The sequence below is a fragment of the Manis javanica genome, chromosome 6 (assembly GCF_040802235.1).
Source record: "Manis javanica isolate MJ-LG chromosome 6, MJ_LKY, whole genome shotgun sequence".
In the NCBI taxonomy this organism is placed as follows: Eukaryota; Metazoa; Chordata; class Mammalia; order Pholidota; family Manidae; genus Manis; species Manis javanica.
This window is the reverse complement of record NC_133161.1, coordinates 54,230,680-54,248,305: the sequence shown is the minus strand read 5'-3', so window position 1 is coordinate 54,248,305 and position 17,626 is coordinate 54,230,680.

The window sequence follows — 17,626 nt, the reverse complement described above, 5'->3', positions numbered from 1 at the left end:
GCCACCAAATGTGAAAATTTAGGCCGAGAATATGACTTTCATATATGCCACAAAACATAGATTATAAGGGAAGCCTTTTCTCTGTAGTGCTTTATTCAATTCACTAAAAATTTTACCTTGTTAACTGCCTAGTAACAGACTGAGATTATTTTGGGGAGAAGGGTTATGTGGGGATGGGAAGAAGATGGGCAGTGGTGGGGGTGAGAGGGAGATAATGTCTTTAAATAAATCTTTACACCCAGGGAGTTATTAGTGATTAGCAGAGAGGAGGACAGAATAAGCATTGAGCTAATTTTATAGATGAGTTCCCTCTTTTGATTCTCTGTTTTGCAAAATAAAACTGAGAAGAAGTCAAAGCAGAATCTAATGGAAACTGCAGAAAATAATAAAGTTGTTTGTAGTATAGGCATTTCAAATATTTAGTTATTTATAATTTGCTAATTGAAGCTTTTTTATTAAAGTTTACGGAAAACATAAAGGTAAGCATATTAAAATATAGACTTGATTCTTCCCAGTCATTATTCTATTGGTTCAGATTGCAATTTGTTTTAATAATGGGCCTCATTCACTCAAAAGCTCAAGCTGCAATTTTCTTACTTGTTTGCTTGCCTAAGAAAAGTCTGTAGTTGTCTAACTCCCAGGATAGATGTGTAGCTCTACAGTCAGTTTCAAATTTAGTTTCTCTTCAAAGTTTGTGAATAAGTGTTAATGAGGTAAATTTAGTTGTTATCTGAGTATTTGGAGATTCAACATTTTTTCATATGAACATCTAAAAATATGGAGAGAAGTAATGGAAATCAGGGTAACAGACACATTTTTAAACATTTTTACACAGTATTCCACTGTTGGAATGCCAAATATCTTGATATTTTGAAATAAAACTATAATATATAATTCCCAATTGAATAGAAAAGTATCGAACTTCATATTAGTTCCAGACTTGAATATATTCAGCTCTAGAACTGACTTCCCTATAGCAATCTCATATTTAGACAGCAATCTCTTTCCATGATATACAAACACTGGATTACAGCGTACTGTATCAGCACAAAAAAAATGTGAGACTTTTGAAAACCTTAGTAACCAAAAAACATATAATAATTAAAAAAAAAAAAAAAGAAAATTGGAAGGATAATTTTGCATCAGGGTAAAATAAGGCAGAAAAAGGGAGTGCTCATTCCATATTTCCTTTTGTATAATAGGAAAGCACATGTTTGTTATAATCATGACCAAAATAATTTATAAAATTGTGATTTCTAATTAGTAGAATAGGTCCTATATAATACATCATAAAAACAACTCTAATAAGCTTCACAGCCTTAGGAAAGAACTAGAAATGAACTTTGGAGAGTGAAAAGTGAATCATAGTTACAAATAGATAGAACATGCCACTGAAAGAAAGAGCAACGAGGTCAGGCCTGAAGTGTTATCATTTTTAAATTAGTATATTTTCAGCTCATTTTCTTGGGTAATATTCATCACTGACTTTGAACATTTGTGTCTGAAGCAACATTGCTTAGAGAAAGAGTACGGATGGACACTGGAGTGCTGAGTTCTAAATCAGATTCTGTCAATTGCTAGTGAGGAATCTGGGACTGATTATTTCACTTTCCTTAAGATCCATTTTCTGCATTGGCAAAAATGGAGGTAATGCTTTTTGCTCCAAGGTTTGTTGGGAGCATTAAAGGAAAAGCATCTGGCACCATCCTAGTACATAACTGACATTTAATAAATCCTAGTTTCCTCTTTTCCTTTTCTGAAAATGCAAAGCAGTCCAAGGAAAGCCAAGTGTTTTCCGTGTTTACTGTACAAAACTTTGAACATTTCAAGCAATAAATAGCTTGAGTTTGGCAACCATGACTAAGTTTAATGAGAGATTTTTTAAAATAATCAACTCAGGACTTTTTTTTGGAAATAATAATAATAATCACTTTTTAATTCCCAGTTTAATTACCTATAACCACATAACACACCCCACTAAAATAGAAAAAATATATTGTTCATCTACATAAGTAATACAGATGAAATACTAAAATCCAAAGGAAGCCTCATAGTTACCTTAATATAAGAAAGACATCATAGAATTTTTAGTCAGAAAATGGTGTCTGGCTATAGTTTTACATCAGGCGAGTATATTCTTCTAAAGTGATACTGGCTTCCATTTGGTAGTCACATTTAAAGGTAAAGGCAGAATGTGAAGGCTTTATTCTTCCTTTCTTGAATCTCACCATCCTTAGAATGGATGGTGAAATTCAGTTTCAAATTTAGTTTCTCTTCAAAGGATCCATAATGTTGTTAAGGTTGAAAGCTATTACCATGGACAGCAAGATGTAACAGAGGAATGGCTATACCTGCTTTTCTCTTTCTCTGCTTCTCTCCACTCCTCTCTGCCTGGCACACTATAGGTTCTTAATAAATGTTTGTTGGATGAATTAACAAATGAATGGAGGATCTAAAAAAGCTTCTGAAATTGTAAATAAATATCTATGAAGGGAAATCAGATTGGTACTCACTGATGTCATAACTAAAGACCATACACAGCAGGACATTTTAGAACTTTGAAAAAGGGGGTGAATGCATTTGTGCTTTTGAGGAAAAGGACTAGATGTTGATATATTACTTAATATATCCAGAAAAAGGAACATTGCCTAAAATCATTGTAAAAGGTGCCAGATGTTGAATTTGATCCAAGTATTTGCTAAAGGTTGGGAAAACAAAGTGAATTTCAAAAGTTCACAATATTATGGGAGAAATGAACCCCCAAACAACCTAAATAAATAAATAAATAAATAAATATATAAAATAGAGATATATATGATATATATATATATATATATATATATATATATATATATGTGCATATATAAAAATACTACAGTGCTCAGAAAAAGGAATAATCAATGCTGCCGGAGGATAGGGATAGGTAGGAAGCAGAAGTACTGAGATATGCCTCTGACAGGACAGTTTAGTTGGGTCTTAAAGATGAACCAGATGTTATCAGTCACACAAGGTGAGAAAAAACATCCAGGCAGCCAATAGAGGATGTGGAACAGCAGAGAAACCCAAAACAAAAGTGGCCAGTTTAGGGAAAGGCAGGGAGATCAATGTGGTACAGAGCAGGGGAAGGTTAATATAGGGAGGACCTTTTTTGGCATATGGACAAATTTGGATTTTATATTGCAGGCCAGTAGTTTTCAAATTACAGTGTTGTCCCAGGGCCTGCTGGGAAATAAAAGCTTCCAAGTTTCTAATCTGTTTAGGCTTCCACTTAACATTTCCTTCATGATAAAAAGATTTAAGACCTCTGATACAGGCAGTAAGCCTGTGAAAGGTTTTTTGTTTTTGTTTTTGTTTTTACCTTTGAGAATAATGAGAACAGATTTACATTTTAAGAAGTCATTCATTAGATCTTCAGTGGAGGTAGAAGGAGCCCAAAGTCAGATCCTAAGAAAAATCTGATTGCCAAGGTGAAAGATCTGGAGAGCCTGTTTCAAGACGGCAGCAGGTAGGTTGGAAACAAGCCATTGTGACAGCAAGTTAGTGGTTTCTGCAACTATTCTCCACTTACCTGGAGTGAATGATTAGAGTCAAGACTAAGAATAAGCGGATCAGGATTAGCCCCACATTTTAGCTTGGATATTTGCATATGTAAAGGTATTCTTCACCATGATAGGACTAGAAGAGAAGGATCAGGCTTGGGTATATTCAAGGTTTAGGCATAGAAGTGTGGGACAGGAAAGAGAGATCTAGACTGAAAATACAGCTTTGAGAGCTAGTGGCATAAAGTGTGTCTTTAGCTATAAACAAGCAGTAAGTCACTTGAGGAAGAGGTGAATTCATGAAAGATGCAAAACAAAGGTTTTTATCTTGTTTTGGGGATAGACAGAGGAAGAAAAAGTCTGCGAAGGCAAACTAAGTAAGAAGAGAAGGAGAAACTAGGAGATCTAGTGTCACACAAGTAACAGACATTTCAGGGAGGATCAAACACCATAGGAAGATCAAGTAAGAGAAAGACTAAGGAGGATCTATTGCATTTGACAATGTATTTGGAGACCATAGAGACCTTAGCTAAAGCTGCTCTACTGGTGGAGTTGTGAAAGCAGAAGTGATGTTACAGTTAAGAAAGTTAGGAATTCACTGAGTGGAAAGAGGGAATTTCAGAAGCAAAAATACTGATTCTTACAGGGAAGAGGTATGGGTTATAAGGACCACAAGATATTTAAAGGAATTTATAGAGCAGTTTTGGAGTAAAAAAACAAAAAACTTCAAGCTTGATAACTGATTTATAACACTGTCTCCTCATTCTGGATTCATATTATTATGTTGCCATGGTTGTGGAAAATTAGATTAAACTAATTAGAAATTCCAAAGTCAAAATGCCACATAATGGCCATAGCCATGAAGATGGTGCCAGGAATTGGCAAATCTCTATGTTCTTCTGTCTTGAAAGTAGAAGAAACACTGAAGCATTCTGAAGGTAATAAAGCAGGACAAAGAACATGTAAACAGCTATTTCCCAACTAGGGAACAGATGAAGAACACCATGGCCATTCTAGCATTAACAATGTGATTTTATTTTTGAAAGTTCAAGGGCTAATATATTTAGTTATTTTGCTGACAAAAGTAATGACCTACTTCCTAAAACTATGCTCAATGAGAGAAAAAGTGAGCCTTACTTTTCAAGGACCCTCATTTTCCTTCAAGAAGAAAAATGCTTACTCATAAAAACAGGTTGTTTTTTTTTAAGTGTGGAATATAATTTAAGGATTTATGTTTCCTTGAGTTTTGATGAAAAGTCTATGATCTTTATTTATGAAGATTGCATTTCTAAATAGATCAGTTTTAAAGGGCGAAATTCTTCCAGTTCTGTCTTATTTAACAGGTTGCAGCCTGCCCCCCACCCCCCTCAAATCCATAGTCCTATTACTGGTGTGTTGAGAGTTGACTGATACAGGCAGAAAAGATCTGTAAATTCCTTTTAAGAAGATGGTGGTATCCTTTTGGATTCATAGATGTTCACTAAATTCTTGCTGAACTAAATTGAGTCATATACAAAATAATATCAGCCAAAAGTTCGTTTATTCCCATTGTAATATCATCCTATTTTTAAAAAATACTCCCCAGCTCTTAAGATTAAAGAACTCAACAGCTGTTAATCTTGAAAATAGATTTTGTTTAGATCCATTTGGTTGGTTGATAAAGTTATCATTGTTGATATAAACAGGAATACTTTAGCTCGGATATCAAGAAATCATTGCCAAGAGACCAAAACATTCAAAGGGAAATGTGTGGTGTAACGTGTAAGGGACTGAGATATTTGTGCCTAAAACAGGACAGGCAACAGCTACACCACTGTAGGAAATTATGCTGCATGTGCATCTGGTCTCAGATCATTTGATTTTTCAGGAGATCCCATAAATATATATTTTGAAGCTAAATCTTCTAATTTAAAATATTTAACTCAATTGCTTTTTATAACACCATGTGATTGACTACTACCTTTGCTCTAGGTAGATATTTGCAATTAACATCTTCAGACATCAAATCCATTAAGAAGAATGAACAATTACAGTGAATGGATTATGTGTTCAGCCTATGTCATCTGAATTAGAAATAAACTTTCTTACTAACAAGGGTATAAAATATATTCTGCAAAGCTGTAGGAATTATTGTCAAATTCTCTTTCTACTTTCAGCCGCAGCAGTCTATAATGCTACCACAATCTGAAAGCTTAATATCAAAATGATTAAGAAGAAAAACCACCTAGAGATGCCTGCATAATTCATCACTGCAGCTGAAACTGAAAGACACATTTTCTTGTAGCACAAATATATTATAAACTACAGCACATAATGAAAATTCATTTAAAATACACTTAAAGTGACAGGATTTTAAATGTGTCTTTTCATTATTAAAAACACCTGCTAAACCATTAATTCCTGCTAATATAAATGAACAAGTCACTGCATTTTAGATCTGTTTTATGGAATAATATCATTTAAATGGAGTAGGACATATTTGTGCAATTCACCCATGACACATTCTTTCCACATGGCTGGATTGTAGGTATTATTGTTCCATCACATGAGAAATGCTTCAGGGCCCATTCTTTGGCCAAAGCACCCATCAGTAGAAACACTACATGTGGTGCCAATTCTTGTCATACTTCAGTGGAGGAATTTAGAATAATTTACTTTAGCTGTGGATCTTTCCTTAACAAAGACTGTCAATCTGTACCATGCAATACTGTCAAGACTAGATATTAATAGCTTTGTGTTTAGGTGAATGTGTGTGGGAGACAAAGGTAGCACAGCACAGCACACAACAAATGCCCCATAAGCAGGAGAGCTGGAGTCGAATCCCAAATCTGCCACTCATTAGCTACGTAAACTTGGACTGATCCACCAGGACTTTATCAAGTAGCTTTCATGTGCCAAGTATTATGCTAACCACCAGGTATATAAGAGTGAACAAGATGTAGTCTTACGCAGTAGAGCTTGGAAGAACCAGAAAAGGAGAATCAGAAAAGAATAAACCATTTCAACACAGAATCTTAAGGACTTCAGTAAATGTAAACAGAGCATTTTGGGAGCACATAGAAGTAACATCTATTCCAATCTTAAGCAGTAAGATTTCCTGGAGGATGTGATATTTGAAGGAAGGACAGTAGATAGGTAAGGTAAGGGAAAAGTGAGGCAAATAATATTTTAGAAGGAGTAAATCACATATGCAAAGATCAGAAATTGAAAAAGAACCTAGAACTTCTGAGAACCTGTTTATGGTTTGTATCACTGTGCAAGTGTGTACAATGGAATATCAGCTAGATAATTCTCAATGTTTATCATAGCAAAAAAAAGTTTGAAAGAAGAGTGAAAAATGCAAAAAAAAAGTTTCAAGAGTCAAAAATGTTATCTTATTACTATTCATTCATTCCTCCTCTTAGCAAATGGTTATTTCTATCTATTACGCTTAAGAAACTGTAGATCACCCCTATAGTTTTGACCTCTTCTTACCTATTTCTGTTCCTGTGAGGTAAGCAGCACAATGAAGAGCGAGTGTGTGAAATGATTCAGTGTGGAAGTGGCTAAGTCTGCTCTTCATATGAAAAAGTTTTTTTCTTTAAGAAAAAGTAGCTCTTAAATGTGGAAAAAAGAGATCACCCTGGAACAGGGGAGGAGGAGGGACAGAGCAGGTGCAGTAGTATCTAAAGGAAGAAGCTTGAGGTGAATAAGGATAATTAAATTCCTATTATTCCAACTTAGCCAGAAGTGGAAATCAAATTGTTATTTTTGAAAGTGAATTTGCTATCTAAAAAAGCCTAAAGAAAAGGGTTCCTTAACAAAGTTAAAGTGTGTTCTGGATGGCCATTATGGAACTCCCTCTCTCTCCTGATTTTAAAAATGTACTTCCAAACTCTTTCTGTTGACGTTCTATTGCTCCAGGTTAGAAGCCATCTTCAAATGGAGTATTTTAGGAAGCTCCCTAATGGAAAGTGATGTCAACAAGATTGGAGATACAGGAACTTGTAGTGCTTGACCCCTCACAGAAACATTAATTTGAACTAACCAGACAGAAACACCTCCACAAGAGCTAAGAATTCCAGGTGAGGGATCACAGCACCTGGATGGAGCATAGATATAAGATCAATTGAAGTGAGTAGAAAAGATAGTTTCTCATTACTCCTGTCACCTCTTTCCAAAGCCTCAGCAGTCTGGTGCAGAGACAGACATACTCCTTGTTGGGGAGGGAGAATGAATTGAGCATTTGATTTCACCACACACCATAGCACCCACCTACACCACTGCTAGGCTGATTCCTTCAGCCCTAGGCAGCTTCCCACAAACCCAGGCTTCTTCTTGACCCCAGTGCCAGGCTGACCACAGTGAACTTACACTCCTAGCCATCAAGCCAGCTCTCATAGCACCAGACTGGATTTTCAGCCTCAGGTTCCTAGCACACCCCAGTGCCAGGACAACTTTTGTGGCCCTAGAATCCTGGCCCACCCAAATGTTAGATTGGCTCCCATAATCCAAGCCTTCAGGCCTGCCTTTGAGGCCTCAGGCTACAGACAAACCCTTGTGTCCCCAGGCTCCAGACTTACCCCAGGACTGAAGCAGGCCCTGCAGACACAGACACCAGGAGCACCCTAGTCAGCTCCTATGCCTAGCTGGCCCCACAGGACCCAGGATGTAGGCCCATATATGTGGACTCATGTCCCAAGCCTAGACACAAGTGCCAGGCCTGCCCCAGTGAAATCAGGATCCAGGCCTGTTCCTGTGGATCTAGGACCTGAGTCAGGGCCTGTGGACCCAAGCACCAAGCTTACCCATTTCAGATCTGCCCACCCAAAGACTCCAGAAGCAAGCCTGCCCATGGAAAGCATGAGACAGCCCACCCAGAATCTCTGGATGTGTTGACTCGTAAAGGGACTTCCCTGTCTAAGCCAGTCTGTAAAGACTAAAAGAGATGCCTACTTCCTCAAATGCCCAGACACCACTGCAAGGCCACAAGTATTTTGAATAATTAAGGAAACATTATACCGTCAAAGGAAATAACTAAATCTCCAATGACTGACCCTAAATAAATGGAGATCTATGAATTGTCTGACAAAGAATTCAGAATAATTTTCTTGAAGAACTTTAGTGAGCTAAGAAAATACAGACAATTAAAGACAATTAGGAAAAGAATGCATAAACAAACTGAGAATTCAACAAAGAAATCCATTAAAAAAAGAAAAAATACTAGAGTTGAAGAATACAATGACTGCACCGAAGAAGTCAATAGATAGTATCAACAACAGACTCAATCAAGCAGAAGAAATAATTAGTGAACTAGAAGACAAGACATTTCAAATCATCCTGTCAGAGGAGTAAAAAGGAAAAAGAAGGCATTAAAGTGAATTACAGGATATCATTAGTAGAAACATGGTTTTTCTGGTGAATTTTACCAAGTATTTAAAGAATAATTAATGCCAAACCTTCCTAAACTCTTCTAAAATATTGAAGAGGAGGCAACACGTCCAAACTCATTTTGAGGCCAGCATTACTCTGATGCTGTAGCCAGATAAAGACAGTACATGAAAATAATACTATAGGTCAATATACCTGATGACTATAGATGCAAAAATTTTCAATTACTGAAACTCTTAAATCAACTCAGTAAAGTTATAGGATACAAAATGAACATAAAAAATCAATTGTGTTTGTATATACTATCAACTAAGAACAACAAAAAAAGAACAATCCCATTCACAATAGCATCAAAAACAAATACTCCAGAATAAAATTAACAAAGAAAGTGAAAGATTTGTACATAGAAAACTATTAATATACTGTTGAAAGAAATTAAAGAAGACACAAATAAATGGGAAACCCCCATGTTCATGGATTGGAAGAATTAATATTGCTAAAATAGCCATACTATCCAAAGACATCTATTGATTCAATATAATCCATATCAAAATTCTGATAGCAGTTTTTACAGAATTAGAAAAAACAAATCCTAATATTCATATGGAACCACCAAAAACCTGCATAACCAAAGCAATCCTGAGAAAGAACAACAAAGCTGGAAGCATCATAGATTTTGAACTATACCACAAAGTTACAGTAATAAAAACAGACACATTGACCAACTGAACAAAACCGAGAGACATAATAGGCCCATGCATATATGGTCAACTAATATTTTACAAGGTAGCCATAAATACCTAATGGGGAAAAAATATTCTCATTATGTGGTATTGGGAAAACTGGATATCTACATGCAAAAGAATGGGACTGGATTTCTATCATACACTACTCACAAAAATTAACTCAAGATTGATTAAGGACTCAAATATATGATCTAAAACCTTAAAAGTCCTAGAAGAAAACAGGTAAAATGCTCCTTGACATTGGACTTGACAATGATTTTTTGAATATGACACCAAAAACACAGCAACAAAAGGAAAAATAAACAAATGAGACTACATCCATCAAAAAAAAAGTTTCAGCACAGTAAAAGAAACAATGAACAAAATGAGATATCAACCTACATAACAAAGGGAAATATTTGAAAATCATATGTCTGATAAGGGGTTAACATACAAAATAGATAATAAACTCATACAAATAAATAGCAAAAAAATATGATTTAAAAATGGGCAAAGGACTTAATAGACATTTTTCCAAACAAGACATACAAATGGTCAACAGGTACACAAAAGATGTTCAACATGCTAATCATCAAGGAAATGCAAATCAACACTATAATGAGATATCATCTCACGCCTACTAGAATATCTATTGTCAAAAAAACAAGAGATAACAGTGTTGATGAAGATGCAGAGAAAAGGGAACCCTAGTTTACTGTTAGAGGAATTGTAAACTGGTACAGTCACTACCAAAAATAGTATGGAGGTTCCTCAAAAATTAAAAATAGAACTACTACATGATCCACCAATCCTACTTCTGGCTCTATACATATCTGAAGGAAATGAAATTACTTTCTTAAGGAAGTATCTGAACCACCATATTCACTACATCATTATTCACAATTTCAAGATATGAAAACAGCCTAAGTATTTGGGTATTTGGGTACAGATGAAAGGGCAAAGAAAATATGGTGTAAATATGATGTGTATACATACATATGTGTGTATACACACACACATAATGAAATATTATTCAGCCTTAAAAATTAAAGAAATCCTCCCTTTTGAAATAGCACAGATAGACCTTGAGGGCATTATGCCAAGTGAAATAAGTCAGAAAGGGAAAGACAAACATCAAAGGATCTCACTTATATGTGAATCTAACAGAAAGTCCAACTCATGGAAACAGAGTAATATTATGGTTGCCAGAGACTGCAGATTGGGGAAAATGGGGAGAAGTTGGTCAACATATACAAATTTCCAGTTATAAAATGAGTAATTTCTATTCCAGGGATGCAAGTATGGTATAATATTCATAAATTAATCAATATGATAGACCACATTAACAAAAGGAAGGATAAAAACCATATGAGCATCTCAACAGATGATATAAAAATATTTGACAAAATTCAAGATTCATCATGATAAAAATTCTCAACAAAATGGGTATAGAGGGAACACCTCAACATAATAAAGGCTGTATACTACAAACCCACAGCTAACATCATACTCAATGGCAAAAAGATGAAAGCTTTTCCACTCTCACCACACTTATTCAACATATTACTGGAGGTCCTAGCCACAGCAATAAGACCAGATAAAGGGATAAAAGGCATCTAAATTGTCAGGGAAAAAATAAAATTGTCACTATTTGCAGTATATTTGATTATATATAGTATCATGTCACATACCATATGTAGAAAATCCTTAAGACTTCACTGAAAAACTACTGGAATAAATAACTGAATTCAGCAAAGTTACAGGATACAAATTAATACACAGAAATCTGTTGCATTCCTATATTTTAACAACAAACGAGCAGAAAGAGAAATCAGGAAAACTATTCCATTTACAATTACATCAATAAGTATAAAATACCTAGGAATAAACCTAACCAGTGAGGTGAAAGACCTGGACTCTGAAAACTATAAGATACTCTTGAGAGAAATTAAAGACATAAGTAAGTGAAAATCTATCCCATGCTCATGGACTGGAAGAATTAATATTGTCAAAATGCCATCCTGCCTGAAGCAATTTACAGATTCAGTGCAATCTCTTTCAAAGTACCAATGACATTTTTCAATAAACTAGAGCAAATAATTCTAAAATTCATATGGAACCACAAGGCCCAAATAGCTCAAGTAATCCTGAAAAGAAGAACAAAGCTGGGGTATGTATGCCCCCAGATTTAAGCTGTACTACAAAGCTACAGTAATCAAATCAGTATGGTACTGGCACTAGATCAATAGAACAGAATAGAGAGCCGAAATTTAAACCAATGCATGTATGGTCAATTAATATAAGATAAAGGAACCATGAATATACAACGGGGAAAAGATAAGTCTTTCAATAAATGGTGTTGGGAAAACTGGGCAGCTACGTGCAAGAGAATGAAACTGGATTAGTATCTAACCCCATACTCAAAAGTAAACATAAAATGGATTAAAGACCTAAATATGAGATATTTAAACCATTAAAATATTGGAAGAAAACAGGCAAAAATCTCTTGAATGTAAGTATGAGCAATTTTTTTCTAGACACATCTCCCTAAGCAAGGGAAACAAAATCAATAATGAACAAGTGGGACTACATCAAACTAAAAAGCTTTTGTACAACAAAGGACACCATCAGCAGGAAAAAAAAAGGTGACCTACAGTATGGGAGAATATATTCATAAATGATTCATCCAAGAAGGTATCAACATCTAAAATACATAAAGAACTCATATGCCTCAATACAAAAAAAAAAAAAACAACTCAATTAAAAAATGGGCATAGGACCTGAACACACATTTCTCCAAAGAAGAAATACAGATGGCCAACAGTCACATGAGATGCTCCACACTGCTAATCATCAGGGAAATGCAAATAAAAACTACAATGAGACATCCCTCATACCAGTTAGAATGGCCACTATCCAAAAGACAAGAAATAACAAGTGTTGGCAAGGATGTGGAGAAAAGGGAACCCTCCTACACTGTTGGTGGGAATGTAAATTGGTGCAGCCACTTTGGAAAGCAGTATGGAAGTTCCTCAGAAAACTTAAAAACAGGAATACCATACAACCCAGTAAATGCTCTTCAAGGAATTTACCAAAAGCAAACAAAATCTCTGATTTAAAAAGATATATGTACCCCTATATTGACTGCTGCATTATTTACAAAAGTCCAAATATGGAAGCAACCAAAGTAAACATCAGTAGATGAATGAATCAAGAAGATGTGGTACACATATGCAATGGAATATTATTCAGCCATTAAAAAAAGAAATCTTACCATTTGCAACAACATGGATGGACCCAGAGGGAATTATGCTCAGTTAAGTAAGCCAGATGGAGAAAAACAAATACCATATGATTTATTTGTATGTGGTTTTTAAATACAAAACATTAGTACACTCATAAACACTGAGAAGTGACTGGTGGTTACCATCAGGGAGGGGTTGGGATGAGTGGATGAGGAGGGTGAAGGGGATTAAGAGACATAAAAATCTCAATCATAATATAAGTTGATCATGTGGATGGATGTGCAGTATGGCTAATATAGCCAATGGTTCTGTAACATTTTCCTCTGTTGACAGTAATTACACTAGTTGGGGTGAGGATTTAATAATGTGTGTTCAACCATTGTGTTGTATACTTGGAACTAATATAATATTGTGTAGTCACTATACTTCAATAAAAGAATGAGTGGTGTCTGGGAATCTAAAGTACAGCATGGCAACTACAGTTAAAAATACTGTGTTGTATAATTGACAGTTGTTAAGAGAGTACATCTTATATGTTCTCACGACACACACACAACAATAATATATATGTGAGACATGGGGGTGTTAACTTTGTGGTAATTATTTTGTATTACATACATGTATCAAATCACTACATTGAATATCTTAAACTTACAAAATGTTATATATCAATTATATCCAAAAGTTGGAGGAAAAAAAGACTGTAGTCATTGATTTCATACAGAATCTGTTAGTTTTCACATTAAATACAAAAATACTTCTGATACTATTTGAAATGGAAACAGTTGACCAGTTTTAACAAAGAATGTTCATTTTGAGATCAGCATCTAATGTCACAATGATCTTTCTGAAGAACACTAGTATTAAGAAATTCCATGAGAAGAAAAATAAACTGATCAAATAATTTGGGGAAATGTCACATATTATCCCAATGGACAGTGATTATTTATATTAGCATACTTAACACTCTGAGAAATCCCAAAGTAAACAGAGCAATCAACAAACACTTTAACCCAGGATTAGATAATGGTTAATTTGCACAGAGACCAGAACCACCATTCACTGGGCATGAGCTCATTGCCCATGAAGTTGTCATTTTCAAAGAAATCCTTGAGAACATACTTCCTAAAGGATCCAACCCCCTTATACCATCATATAAAGAGCACTTTTTCTATCAAAGAAAACTAATGGGATTGACCACCATGACTGCTGTCTATTGTTCTTAATGTATGTCAAGAACTATGTATGATCTTTCCTAGAAATAGCCTATATCTCTAATGAGAAGGAAGAACATAGTACACAACAAATCCTTTTCAAAAATATGTTTCATTTTGCCTGGTAGTCATACTCGCTTGTTTGCCTTTTAAGTTACTTGAATAGAATAGGGAAAGACTTATCAGTATCCAAAATTCATTCAAAGTAGATTGTGACTTACCTGCCACCAGGACCAAAATTTCTTCTCTGAGAAGAGTAATAAAAGAGGTTAGATGCCTCCCCTTCCTTGGTAAGCTTGCCAGTTTGTTCTCTCAGGGCACCTGAGACAACACTTTATGATTAATTACTATGACCAAGAGAGCCATGGTCCTCTCAGGTCCAGGACTTCTCAGGTATTTGAAAAGGGACTTCTTAGGCAAAGGGCAAGAGCTATGCCTGTGACAGTGGTTCTACTTGGTACTGAATTTGACAGGGAATAAAACACTAATGAAACTCCCATCTTATTTTTTAAAAAGAACCTTTCTATCAATCTGTTTCTTACCTGACAATAATGCAAATGGTATTATGCAGTTTCTACCTCATTGTTTGGAATAAAATATCTACAACATGGAATAGAGAATGGAAGCATCCATAATTTTGGTGGACCTTAGAACACTTTTCCACCTTTTCTGTAATAACTTTAAAATAATATTTAGAAGTATCTATAAGAAGGGGATTCGTGTCAGATATGTTCAATCCTGCATCCCATGCACAAAGCACAGGGTCTGGAACAGACTGGACAACCGTATTGGAAAGGAAGGGAGGAGAGGCTTAGAAATCAAATGAAAAGGCTGCTACTTTCAAAGGAACAAATTGTATAGCTGTCTTAAAGAAGAAATTAGAGAAATGGTCAAAATGATTTGGTCTTATTAGGGGATCATTATGTTTTTGTACTATTTTATATGAAGAGAAGATCTGGACCTACTTTTAGAGAAAAGTTGTATGATTTTAATTGTAAACAACATTCGTTAGACTTGCTTGATCCTAATTCATATATGTTGAGCATTTTCTACTTCCCCTGCTATTCTGAAAGGAAATCTTCCTGTTTTTCTTTGTGTAGCACTAAATGGCATCCTAGCATAGGTATTCATATACTTGGTCACCAGAAACTGTAGCTGAATGAATGAATTACTGTTATTGCACAGTAACATATTTAAGGCCCTGATATATGTTTGAGCTTCCACATACTTTCATAAAATGTTCATCATTGTTAACTTTCAACTAGGTCATTTTGAAGCACTAAAATTATGGTCATTCATATGCACACTGTAATCAGTACATTTTTAGTTGCAAGTAGCAGAAACTCAACTCAGACAGATGTATACAATAAATGAATGAATGAATGAATACATAAATAAAACATTGTCTTGTTTCACCAATCCAAAAGTAAAGCTATCTACAATTGGTGTGAAAAATATTAGGATCTATTTCACTCCATTTCTTAGCTTTCCGTTTATCTGTGTTGACTTAATTCACTAGCAAGCTCTTTTCATCTGGTAGCAAGATGGCCCCAGCAACTTCAGGCTCAACAAGCCCAATGTGAGAAAGAGCTCTTCTTTCTTAATAGCACCTAAAGGATTTTGATTGACCAGGCCTGGAGTGCCCACCTCTGGAGCCTAGACTGAAAGTAGTGAGGGGTGGTTCCCCAAAGGAAAGTCAAGATGCTGTCAGACCAGAAGAAAGGGATATGGATGGGCAAAAACATAGTAGTTGTCTGCTTTACCCATAATCTACATGCTTGTGGAATTAGTCCGAAGTCTGAGTTTAAAATAAAAAACTTAAAGAACTGCTTGAACAATCCAAATATAATTCAGTAAGTTTTGTTTTAAATACTATTAAAAGTCCTTTTTCAAACCTAGAAAATAGTTGGGTGATCTTAGTTGATAAAAATTTACTATTAAAATGAACTGAGAGACAGGAAGTCAAGGCTTTCATGCCTTTGTGTAATATTCCATTGTGGTAACTTAATTTACTGATACAGCTCCATCATTCAAATATTAACAATGACTCAAAAATCAAACATTCGCATTTAAGGCACAAACACAGGAAAAGGTAGATTTAATAAGTATGAATGTTTATGAGCACAAGCAATAAACTACTAACTAAATAGTAAATTTGAACCCTGCCAAAATTATTTGATGAATATAAATTTTCATTTTTAAAAAGATGAATAATCATCGGTTAAATAAGCAATCCCAGTTCTGTATGATTTTGATTTTATCCAACACAGTAAAAAGAACAGTAAACACAGAGTCAGAATATTTTACTTTCAATAGAAACTGTACTATATTATAGCCTATTTTGAAAAAGTTGCACAATAGTCAGAAGCATATAATATGGAAAGTAGTTATAAAACTTGTAAAATACAACCTAGATTCACGAAACAAAGGGTTTTCTCCATGTAATGTATCTATATTTATGTTCCTCACATGGAAATTCTTCTCTAGCTAGTGTTCTTTTGTTAGTAGTTATTTTGTTCTGATGAATTTTTCTTTATGACTATTGATTATGTAACCTATCCATGACCAAACTAGAATGTTTTATGTTGCCTAATATATTGTGCCATTGTTTGACCATTTTGAAAATGCAAAGAGAATGAGAAATAGCAGTATTAGGAATGATCAAGAAAGCTGTTACTTTGGTATCCTATAGAGAAAATACTTACACGTGAGGTTTAGTTTATTATTTTAACTACGTTTAATTGAATCAACCTATATTGTTTTAAACACCGGTAGTTACATGTCTATCATTTTATATGAAATAAACTCTAAAAATATTTTTTTTAGACAGAAAATAATTCCTCAGTTAAATGTGAAAAATATGTTCTAGGAAATTAAAAGTTCTCAAATGCACATGCAGATTTAACTAAAAATCATAATGGTGCCAACGCATCTTGACATCCAACCATATACTGATTCCCAAATCAGAATAAACCTGCAGGTAGGCATGTAGAGATTTACGCAAAACTATAGACTTTTTGTTGAATCTGTTTGGCCATGCGCCATGACATGTCAGATACAAATAAAGAAGACAAGCAATGCACTGTTTTCTCATTCAAAGGTCTGGAAAATGTGCTCCTACCTTCACTTTTATAGGACAATGGGTTAATATTTCTATGTTCACTTTTTATTAGAATTTCTAGCTTTATTAGTATGCTTTATTTTCTTAGAGTTTACATTCCAGTTTTCAAACAAGATTTATTATTTATTATATGGTGTTCACTTATGTTATTTATTACATCTATGTATTATTTGTGATAAATACCCAGTTGGAAAAAAGCATTCCTAGCAGAGGAATAATTCATAATATTACTCCCATAATGCAAAATGTCATTTTAATTTGTATTTTGAGTAATTTTGCAGAGCTGGAGTCCTTGGAGCTTCAAGTCTATTTTGACATCTGCTTAATTCATCTGCTAAATAACCAAGTTATGATGAAACTGTTGTGCTGTCCAAATAAATGACTGGTGCTGTACTATTCTTAGTTGCATTGT